The sequence below is a fragment of the Protopterus annectens genome, chromosome 5.part0 (genome assembly GCF_019279795.1).
Source record: "Protopterus annectens isolate FY-2018-M chromosome 5.part0, PAN1.0, whole genome shotgun sequence".
In the NCBI taxonomy this organism is placed as follows: Eukaryota; Metazoa; Chordata; order Ceratodontiformes; family Protopteridae; genus Protopterus; species Protopterus annectens.
In genome coordinates this window covers 49,788,965-49,801,387 of record NC_056735.1, presented here as the reverse complement: position 1 = coordinate 49,801,387, position 12,423 = coordinate 49,788,965, and the positions used below count along the sequence as shown (strand labels likewise).

General features: G+C 37.4%; 1 protein-coding gene across 1 annotated transcript in view; it reads right to left on the bottom strand.

The window, feature by feature from the left end:
- Nucleotides 1-4,916, bottom strand: part of LOC122802118 (B- and T-lymphocyte attenuator-like) — a 157,891-nt gene extending 152,975 nt beyond the window's left edge. The window contains exon 1 of the mRNA XM_044071801.1: nucleotides 4,708-4,916. The gene's annotated coding sequence lies outside the window, so the exon portion shown is untranslated. The remainder of the gene's footprint in view (nucleotides 1-4,707) is intronic.
- Between the last annotated feature and the right edge of the window lie 7,507 nt (nucleotides 4,917-12,423).

Here is a 12,423-nt window from a genome sequence, read left to right as displayed (position 1 = left end):
AATGACATTGTCTAGTTCCCACAAACGTCTTGACAACTAATTCTGTCATCTATTTTTGCCCCTTTTGGAATTTGCTGATGTCATCCAGCCATGCACTTCCTCCATCTCCGTGAATAATCCCCCATGTCCATGCATATTCAGTTCTTTCCCATTTATCTGCATTTTACTAACTTAAGAATTCTATCTCAATGCTTCATAAAGTCTGTCAAACTTTACCTTTATCTGTAAGCTGATATTAACTTATCAGAGGTATTAACTGTCTTTTTGACTCTTACACACTTCACTTTAATGTTAATCCTTTACCAGTAATATGCTTAGTCCACTCTATGATGCAGTAACACAAAGAGAATTAATGTGTCTCATTTCCTGTTCACTCTATGATGCAGTAACACAAAGAGAATTAATGTGTCTCATTTCCTGTTCACTCTTTGATGCAGTGACATAGAGAATTAATGTGTCTCATTTCCTCAATTTTCTGCATAGCAAGACTGTCTGAACATCTCCCCTCAAATTCCCACTGCCTGCAATCTTGTCTCTGGCTTCTGTCTGTTCTTAACATCCCAGAAGATTTACCATCTTGCACCTACCACCTATACAATGTCTCCAAGTATATGTTAATCACAGATACTGATCTCCTTGGGGAAAAGTTTATCCTCATAACCTCATTGTATTCATCTTGTCCACCTATCCCAGCCAACTTCCTTTTTTCCAGCTGCTCTCTCCCCATCTATACCTGACAGAACTGACAGATGAATTATGCATCTCTATCTTCTCAGCCATTGACTGACTGGTTTCTCTCCTTTTGCTATAGTTCTCATTTTTCACTTTGACCTTTTAGCACTGCTAACTGGTGAATAATTCTAGCAATCCTCTTTATGCAGACTGCACTTATTTATGAGCAAATGTAAAGGTGGTAATTTCACTTGCACACTTTCCACAGACTTCCTAGACTAAGATGAGGCACTTATTTGCCCTGCCAGTATTCAGAACAATGTTCTTTAATACTTTAAATTGCTGTTTTAAACAGGTGCCACCTTAGCTAAACTTAACTTATATATTGTTTTTCCTGATTGTGTGTAAGTACTATTTTTGGCCTGGCACAGACTTGAGCAAGTCTTTGCTAATGTTTTGAACAATGCAGAGTGCTTCTTCCTGTTTTACCCCCACAATCCCACTTTGGCAACCCTGCTAACAGTGTCTTAGATACACACATTTACAAATTTCATTGCTGTGGTATAGCCAATGAGGTCTGGGGTACCTCTTCCATGATTGTTTCCCTCACCATGATTCTTCTGATGTTATTCTGGCTCTTATTTCTGCAAACAGCGAAGGTGATTTCTTCCGCATCCTTATTTATTCAGCATAGCACTTCAGTGGAATGAGAGACTGTATCATTTTAAGGAAATTTATTACTATACTCTCCAGCATTGTGCAATGTGTTTTCCCATTTAAAGCAGCTCAATACCTTTCTCATCAAGTTTCCATAACTAATCTGGATCACTTTTTCCAACTCCCAACAAATTATACCCCCTAAATATTAAGCACAGATGTGCAATACTGACAACAACAAACTTCTGCAGTATGGTGACTATGAATCAGAACTAAAATATATCTGGAGATTAGTTTTTTCTGTATGTGGTTTGCATGTTTTGATTTTATTTTATTTTATTTCTTAGCATATTCCAACCTATGCATATTTTAATCTGCATTTGCACTTTTTTCTTTATTATTTAAATAAAGTACATTTATTCACCTTTAAGCACTTGTGTCTGGCATCAAATTATTTATTATAAGAATATTTGTGCACTTTTATTTATCTGCGAAGAGGGTAATCATTGCATATACTGTTGGTTAATAAGCTGTGAGACACATAGACTCTTTAGGTCAACTACCAGTAAAGAGATTAGTTGATGTATTTATAGTGGCTTAATTTTAGAGAAATAGGTAAATTGAGTTCTCTGGCCACCTGCCATGGTGATGGCAGTACTACTGTGCCAGGAAGAAAGGTGCGGGATTAGACAATTTATACAATTTTCCATAGAAACTGTGTGTGTGCTTGTGAAACTAATACTTTGTGTAAAAGGCAGTTACTATGGACAAAGGGAAACTGGAAGGTATTGGTTCACAAACACAGTGGTAAGAAGGAGGCCTGGGTGCTTTGCCAAGCACTCAGCTTGTATGTGGCCTATGTGCAGTCTTGTCTGTGTGTGGATGTTGGAAGCCCATACCCAGGACAACAGGACAACAGTACACATTCCCTATTTGGCAGGTCGCATGTTGTGAATTAATTACTGAACTACACTTGTGTACATATTTTTTTGCCGTTACTTCACTTTTAGTTGGCATTAGTGGGATTCAAACCCATCAGCGCCAGTCATCTTGATGTCACTGTACGTGGTATCTTGCCATGTGTAGGTCACATTTGTGGCAGTGGTATTATTGCCCCATAACACTAATGGAAGAGGTGCCTTCCTTCCATCATATTATATTTTCCTTTAGCCTTCTATTAACAAATACCCACCTGGGAGCAGCCCCTTATTGTAACAATAAAACTAAGTTCTCAAATGTAGGTGAGCTTCTCAGATCTATTTGCTCATTCAACAGCTAACCTTTTAGTATGACATAAAGCAGTACTGACCCTTCCTATTTTAAATGCCTATATTTGCATATTCAAAATCAAGTGTTTGTTGTTTCAAGCATTATAGAATGAAGCAGGAAAATCAGACCGAAGAAACGTCACTAAAACAATTAGCAAATGACCTTCTAAAACCTAAAAGTGGATTAGGACATCTTCCCTATAAGCGTTCAGCTGAAGGGAAGCTCTTAACATAGATTTAAAACTCTTAAAGATTTAACTCATGGTTGATAAAAGTGCTGAATATTCTAAGTGACCATCCATGATGAAACCATAATTATGGTGTTTCTGAATATAGAATAAAGACACATACCATCACAGTGGAAACCAGATTTACAATTACAGAAACTTTTTGTATGTTTTGTAGGTGGATCTAAAATGACGGCAAACATGTACAGTTAAATGTCCGGGACTATAACAGGATCATTAACTTGCTTTACATTTACACTATGTAACAGAACCTTCCAGCACTTCTTATCTTCCATTGTCAGAAGTTGTCACTTCGCTTGCTGAGCCAATGTCTCTATTTTGACAACACCGTAATTGTCTCTGGTTCTACACTCTCTTACTCTCTCTGTTTCGCTCAAAAAAGAAAAAATAAATAAAAATAAAATAGAGTAAAATAAATATATAAATTAAGGAATTCTTGTTACAGCCAGTTCCCTACCTCCATACAGTGTGAGATGACCTCCTTCTCTGTGATGCAGTTACGGCTTCATGGCAGTGAATATGATATATTCTGAGTGATACATTGCAAGTTTGCTTAAGTATTTGCTGAATTTCTTGCTTTAGATAAATGTATTTATAATATCTTCTATTGCATATCCTTGGGACATAGTTGTAGGCCCAGACTTTTGCTGGAAGATCATTGGAGCTCAGCTTAGCTACTCGGTTAACAACTAAAATAAGTAAATGAACATGTACCAAGTTATGAAGTGATGAATATGATGTTTTATGAAATGTGAGAGTAAATTAAAACACTTGCTTGCCAGTGTCAAGAGAAGAACCTAAAGAAATTAAATTACTATGTACACAAAAAATATTGCAAAAAATACCGATGCCTGAAATGCCAGAGGACATATTAGAGCAAGTTACAAAAAGTCTGACTGCCTTACACACTTGTCCAGCATCTGGTTCTGTCTTTGTAAACATGCAAACACATTATACACACATGTAGAGCTGTAGATGCAGATGTTAAGAAAGGTTAATTAAACATAAATATGGCTTTGTAGCATTTATTGTTCTGTAGTCATAAGTGTAACTGTTCATCAGTTACACTCTTGAAGCAAAAAGTAATTCTCATTTTACAGAATCTGGTGAGAGGCAGTTGGCAGCTCATAACTGCCAAAAACTTGTACAAGTATCCTGTTTGCATTTTGTCTGGTTAGCTATCATAAAAATTGTCATCAGCAAGTAATACATAAAATAGCTTTTCTTATTATTACAGACATATATTTCCACAGAAGGCATGTCATAAAATTGTAGTAGCAATACTTTTATTACTAATGAAGATAACAAGTACGGCCCATCTATTACAGTGAATGTGTGTGTGTGTGTGTGTGTGTGTGTGTGTGTGTGTGTGTGTGTGTGTGTGTGTGTGTGTGTGTGTGTGTGTTATGTAGTGTGGTGTGCAGCATATGTACCTTATATATATATATATTTTTTTTTTTCCCCATCTGAGTACTTTTAATAACACTGGATTACAAGATGCATTACAGTATGGCTATATGACTATGACATTTACATTAGAACAGAAATTCACAGATAGCTATTGGCAATGAACAAGAAAATAGTTGCAATGCACAACAGATGCAGGCATCAGCTTAACTGAACAAGAATGGAATTACTTCAGGTAAAAATAACCCATTTCATTTGCCTCCTTATGACTGACAGGCTGAAAAATACTAAGCAATTAAACTCCAGCACAGAGTATAGGATTCATACAAGTGAGAGCTTAATTTTTTGTTATATCATATGCACGAATAATCCCACTACATAAAGTGTCCCTCAGTATCATATTATCAAAACCAAGTTGCAATCATACTGGGACTATAATCACTTGTGATACCTACTTGCATTTACTAGTCCAGTTCACTAGCAGACACACTGATGCGATCGTCACTTAGAATAAGGAACTGTGCATTTCCAAAGTCAATGCTCTAATGTTGAGGTTAAACGTTACCTCTTTAATTTCTTTCAGAACAAAGCACTCTCCTCATGCATGGTCATCTTGACTTTGTGGTCAGCAGGCTGCAAGCAGTACACCTGACTCAGTACGTGCTGTGGATTTCACAGGAACTGAGTGTTAGCTTATAATTAATTAAAAGGCTAATTGCAGACCGAACCACACAATCATGTCATTATTAGTCAGTCAGGAAATGGGGTCACACACTTCCTGTTAGAGGTATGTAATTTTACATTTTACTGACTATACTGAGGGAACACATAACATTATTTCACATAGCAGCTACCAAGATCAAATTAGACTTTAATATAAAATGTGAATTATGAGAGAAATAAAAGATAATAATGTCAAGACAGTGTAGAACCGAGGTATATACCTCAATTCTACATATAACACTCAGGTGAAAGAACAAATAGCCTTTAAGTGTACATAGTTACTAACAGCATCTGAGAAGAGTACACAACTATCTCTCAACTAATTAAATTACCTGGGTAACTTATGAATTCTAAAGTAACAGCAGATTTACACAAGTGGCATGATGATAAAACCGTGTACTGCTATGAAATATTAATAAGCACATATCAAACAAAAGGAATAAATAAAAAATCCTGAAAAGTTTCCTAAATGCTGTTCCAAGTTTCTGACAGTGGTACATAAAGTCTTATATACCAAGTTTGAGTTTCAAGAACAAATTGGCAAGCTGTAGTCATGCATTCTTTAATATGAATATAAAGATTGGCTTATGATTCCTAAACAGATATAATAATGCACAATGTCGACCTCTAATGGTTACATTATGGCAATGTGGATTGTAATTCAAAAGAACAACTGCAGTACACAAAATGATGTTCAAGTATGCATTATTTATAGAAATCATACTAACAACACTAATAGCATGCACATGGCATTGAATGTTATAAAGCCCATGCAGTGCATATGCATTATGTGTAGGCACCATAAACTGACATGACTAATGGAATGCACATGGCTCTGAATGTTATAAAGCCCATGCAGCATATATGCATTAGGTACAGGCAGCATAAACTGATTAGACTAATGACATGGAAATGGCACTGGATGTTATAAAACAAATACAGCACATATGCATTATGTGTAGGCACCATAAACTGACATGACTAATGGAATGCACATGGCATTAAATGTTATAAATCCCATGCATTGTGCATGCATTATGGATAGATGCAATAAACTGACAAGACTAATGACATGCGCATGGCTCTGAATGTTATAAAGCCCATGCAGCATGTATGCATTATGTGTAGGCACCATAAACTGACATGACTAATGGCATGCACATGTCACTGAATGTTATGAATCCTGTGCAGCGCATGTGCATTATGTACAAGAACCATAAAGTGATTTGATTAATGGCATGGAAATGGCACTGGATGTTATAAAACCCATGCAGCACATATGCATTATGTGTAGGCACCATAAACTGATGTGACTAATGGCGTGCACATGGCACTGAATGTTATAAAGCCTGTGCTGCACACTGGATCTAATGTCACTGAGATGGGTGTTGCAATCTATGGCATTTTAGGAATAGCTGTGTGCCAGGGGAATAAGACAGAGGGCATGACCAATTAGTTTGATGTCAGGTATTCTGTGCAAGATTTAGTAGAAGCAGAGAGTTTTGTTATGCTAACTGATCATGACCTTATTAGCTAATACAGGATTAAAGGAGCCATATTGTACCGCATCTCTGACACCTGCAGTATGGTCTGACTCTCAGACAACAGTAGGGATACTCCACCATTACATACACCATGATTTACACTGTCTTCTCTATCTCACCCACTAGAACATCTCTGTGACATGCTGAAGGTACTTTAAGTATCTTGTAGTCATCAACATTGAGACGCATGCCACAGCATGAAGGAGATCACAAAAATGTTACTCAGTAATCCATCGGACTGTTGGACCACCATGCATGCATGCATGCTTTCTGCAGAGCTGCAGTTGGTGCTAGGTGCAACACAAAGTACCCTTGCACCTGTCAATATGCCATCTGGAACTCAATGGATAGAATATGTCAGCATGAAGATGTTCTCTAACAAATGCTAGGTCCTAAGCAAGGAAAACAGCATCATCACAAACGCCTGTGTCTAGCATCTTTGGACTACATATGATATGACATTTTGCAGATGTACAAACTATTGATACCCATCTGCCCTAGTAAAAATACCCAAGAAAAATTAAACTGGTAAGCACCAAAATCACGTTAGTGTTAACTGATGTAAACAGACAGAAAGCAAACCAAAAACACACTAAAACCAGAATGGACTGATGGTGTAGCAAAGGAGTTGTAAGAAGACAACAACAAATAGAAGGAAATGCAGCATTTAGTCACTTTACACACCTAACCTCAAGTGCATTCAGTAGGTTCATAAATTAGTACTATGCTAACTGCTGTTGTGGGCCATTTTAAACCTAGCCAGTCACCCCATGTGGCAATCAAACCCATCATAAGTTCCACAGGAGATAACACCTACCCTATTTAGGTTATGAATATTAATCCCAGATCTCCGCCCCTAAACCTGTCCTGACAGCAGGTAAAACAGCGCATACACAAACGCAGGCAGCAGTGGTATAAAAGGCGTTCAGGAAATGGCAGTTTAGGGCCCTAGATTTCATGCTGAGGATCTAGTGCAGCCAATTTAGATGAATGCTCAAGTCTACAATGCACTTTAACAACATAACAGATGTATGGCAGCAGGGCACCAAACGTAAGTGACAATGCCAATGGAGACAATCTCGTCAATCAAAATGACACAAACGATGCAGTTCAGCATAGCCCACTCATGAAAATGTCACTCCACAGGCGCGTCTTCCTCCAGCTGTAGCATATAGTCAATGTTTTATAGACTTACAAGTTGTGCAGGAGTAGAATACATGTGCACACTGAGCATCAATAAGTGCTATTTAATAAGTATGCCCTGCTGAGCCCAAAGCTAAGGGATGTACTTCCAGGTACCACTAAACCAGTACCCCACTACCATCTGAGAATCATTGTGGGATTGGTTTAGTGGTATCTAGAAGTACAGCCTAGTACCATTAAACCAGTACCCCACTACCATCTGAGAATCATTGTGGGATTGGTTTAGTGGTATCTAGAAGTACAGCCTAGTACCATTAAACTGGTACCCCACTACCATCTGAGAATCACTGTGCATACTGTTCAAAGGCTAGGTTACTGTTTTTCTAAGAACTGTCTGAAATTCACTTGTTAATATAAATGTACTGTGGTGGAGCATTTTTCTCCAGGCCTCCTCTGAAAATAGTGTCTGCCCAGTCAAACTTTCCTGGTCAACAAAGACAAATAAATAAAATACTATGTGACAAATGCATTACATTGTATTGTGATGGGCATCTGCATACAAGACATATACATGCCATCAAAGTCATATGTGCAAGCAGCACACACACACACACACACACACACACACACACACACACACACACACACACACTCACTCATGCATACATACATATAGCTCAACCTCTTAAAAATCATAGCAAGGGGCCATCAAAAAATCATAGCAGATAGCCCAAAATCATAGCATTCAAAATCTACATATGTGTAAACTTGACCCTCTGGGGTAAGGGTGCAAATGTGTAAAATTACCTTTTTCCCAGGTATTACCTAAATAATTAGAATCCTTGTGGTGCTATCAGATGCATGCCTATAGGACTGCATCAGAAAAATGTAGTTTTACTGCACGCACACACACACACACACACACACACACACACACACACACACACACACACACACATGCATACACACGCATACACACACACACACACAACCACTTCTAGCCTCTTGTATGACTATGTACAGTTTAGATGTCTGCTTGCAATCAAATGGATGAATAAATACACAAACAATGGCCCAGAAAAATATTTCAGCTCACTATTGTCAGAACCATACAGAGCAACCCACTGAACATATATTGCTGTTTCAACCACTTGGCTCACAAACTCAGGAACAAAGACTCCAAATTAGGGACAGATTTTGTTGTGTTGCAAGTAGATGCCGGTTAGAATGGTAAAAGAACAGCGATCCTACAAGTAGAAAGATCAACTGCTATGGGTTGTGACCACTTCCAGATGCACAGAAATTACAGTGCATTTACTGTTACTCTTTTAATAGATGTTATTGTAACACAGTTTTGGTTATCTGAAATTGTTTTTTCACAATGAGAGTAGGAAATAGAACATTCCGCCTGATGCAGTCTTGTCTTTCTGATTGACTATGACTATTAACGGCAGCTTTTAATTTGTGCTGCATACTAGGTCCTGCTTTTCTATTTGGCAGGGCTGGTATGTGATACATTTTATTCCTACAAACTCCTACTGGATTAACTGGATGAACTAGCTCTAGCTAGATTTGACCTTGCTACTAGTCCAGAGGACAAAGAAGTGTTATTTGTTTTAATTTTATCAAACTCCACCTGTGAGATTTTAAAGGGCATTTTCTGCTAATCTGTTAATACTGCTTAAAAGCCAGAGTTTTGTTCATTTGGCAGATTCTTTCCTTGATGAGAATGAGAAATTTGCTGATGTTCTGGGCAGTCTCTCTGTTCTATGCTTAACTTGCAGTTATCCTTCTGACTGGTTGTGGCACAGCACAGCCTACTGCTTTATTCAGCTGGGCTTCTTTGTGCTGCATTTCCCTGGTGTACATACTACATGACTGAGCATTTCTCACTAGATTTGATTTTGCTACCTGTCCCAAAGATACCGGAGAAGTGTCTGTCTACCTTTAAAATGCATTTATTGTTAGTATGATAATAATGTTTATAGCAACAGTGTTTTATTTATTTGGGACACATTTTTGGCTATTTACTAGTGAGTGTAGGCCATTTGCTATACTTCTGGGCACTCTGCTTGAGTTAAGGCTAATTTACTGTGACTTGTAAGTAGACCTTTTAAATTGCAATTGACAAGAGGATCTTGTGATCTCTTTGGCTGAGCTGTTTTGTATGGTTATGTGGCAACTTACTGAATAGTGACATACTGAAAATCATAATACTAAATGCAAAATCCTGAGATGACAAAATGTTCAAATTTTATAATGGTGAATTTAAAATACCTACTATAGCATACCCTGCACCCGTACAGAGCCAGTTAGCAAACAATATGGTTCCTCTGTTCGTGAAACTTGGAAATAAGTGCTAACATGGGTCCTGCAGGAGGGCAAGTCCAAATTACTGCACATGCAGGGGATTGTTTTCATTTCAACATTTTAACATTTAAGTATTTTCACATTTCAGCACTGTACATTCTGTATGACTTTCAGTGTATTGCTTTTTGCTAAGTTGACATGGACCTGTTTTGAACTGCATTGACATGATACACACCAGTTCCAAAGACTTCAGGGCTATGATTATTTTTTCATTTAATCCAGTTTCATCTCTATACTTTGTTGTTGTCTTGTTGTTGTCTTTCGGCTTTTCCCGGTTAGGGGTCGCCACAGCGGAACTCCGGTTAATGATTGGCAGTAGATTTTGACGAACGCCGAAGTGCCAGCTCGACGTTCAACCTTCAACGAAGGCACGCTCATTTACGCATGTCTTTCGAACGCCCACACAACTGCGGGGAGGACATGCAGACTCTATACTTTAATATTGTTTATTGTGCCACAGTTTTAACTGGGACTCTTTTGGCATTTCTTTGCGAATAGAAATTACTGGTACTCTAGGCATTTTGCTTGCTCTGGCCTTAACTCAATAACTCTTCTTTCTTTTTAATTGCTGTGATTTTAAGTGTATCTTTTAAATAGTTAGTAGTAGCAAGACCTGTTGCTCTGTGCTGCGTTCTGCTACTAGCCTGACTAGGTCTAACCAGATCTGGCCTTGCTGTATGACATGCAGAAACTGGGCATGCTGCACTGTATAGACTAAACTGGTTTGTTTTAAAGTTCTTATAACAGTTATCTAGCATTCCCTACATCTACTTTGGTCACTTGCATAGTCTGCAAGGTTTGATCGTTGTTGTTGCACAATGTGGCTCTAAGCTGTAATGAGATGCACTCTGCAGTTGCTGTTTCATTAACAGGAATTTGATGCGATGGTGTAATTTATCATCAAACAAGGGGTGCGGATATAGAGGCCAGTATGGTGTCTTCTTTCAGCAACTTGGTAATGGCTTGGTGGGAGCAGAAGTTCTTGATCATGCACCCATTGTTTTCTTGAGTAACGCTGTATAAAAGATATATCGATAATTTAATTTATATGGAATGGAAAAAAGAACAATTTGAAACTTTTTGTAATGATTTAACATAAGTGTTAGCTTTTAGCAGTTTACAGTCATTCGTTTAGGACAGGCCATTGATTTTCTACATAGTAATATTAAAATGGACATTGCTACACATAAGTTTTATAGTAATGTTTATAAGAAAGACACTTCCATGAACAATTATGTGGGTTATTCAAGCCGACACAATGTGAAAGATAATATAGAGGTCAATTCATTGTAGTAGGTTAATTAAGCAATAACCAATGACATCGGTGTGGTATACTGAAGATTTATCCACGATTGGTGTGGTTCGATCATAAGGACAAAGCCCGAGTGATTAAATAAAGCCAACCGTGGGTAAATTTCAGTATACCACAACCACGGAGTTGGTTATTGCTATTATACAATGACATTATTTAAGAAACAAAATACTTACTTTTTTTAAATAATGTCTTTGTATAATGCCTCCGTGCTACCCTTCTGCATTTTTCGGGTATCCTGGGGCTTTTTCTGATGTACTGTACATGCATATGGGACTCTTCTTTCCATGCTTACGCAGTACATCAGTGCTGTGCAGAGGTAGCAATGGAAAAGGCAAGATTTCTGTTGCCTTTTTTTTTTTTTAAATTAAAAATAAAAAAACAAATTGGGAGACTTTTTATGTTCTGGAGAGTGAGGACAGACAAAATAAAAAAGGATAATCAGGTAAGTTTCTTTAGTTTTGCAGAATGTACCTGATTAGCCTCTTATTTTTGTATGCGCCATCTCCCTAGTTAATTTCAGGTCTTCCGTTTTCTTTTTTTGTGCAAAAAAAAGAAAGAAAAGTAAAAAAAAAAAGATACAAGATATACTAATGGGAAAAAGTTTGGGCAACCGAACCTTCTTCCATTAGTATATTCTCAGATTTACAATAGGCACGCTGGCTGGGCTGGCCAATTAGAGTGCTCATTTTTGAATATTAATGGCCAGGCATTGTATAATTAGTGAGTATGAATATTTAAATTAATAATTCAATTTCTTGTTCAATCGTTTGTTGGTAGAGGATATTCTTCAGCTGAGCTTAATATTTTGGTCAATGAAATTTTTCGAAGAAGAAAAGATAAACTTAAACCTAGTTTGAGACTTGGCTTTGCTATAAAAAACAATTTTATAAAGAGTAGCAATGGTGATCATAAAAAGGTTGTGCAGTTCCTATGTGCAGGGATTCTTAGAACATAAAGAGAACTATTGTAAAAAACACCACTGAATGAGCAAGAATTGAAATAAATATAAACCTTTTAAAGACTGAGCACTTTCAACCAATACAGGTCTTTTTCAGAATAAATACATTCAGGTAATA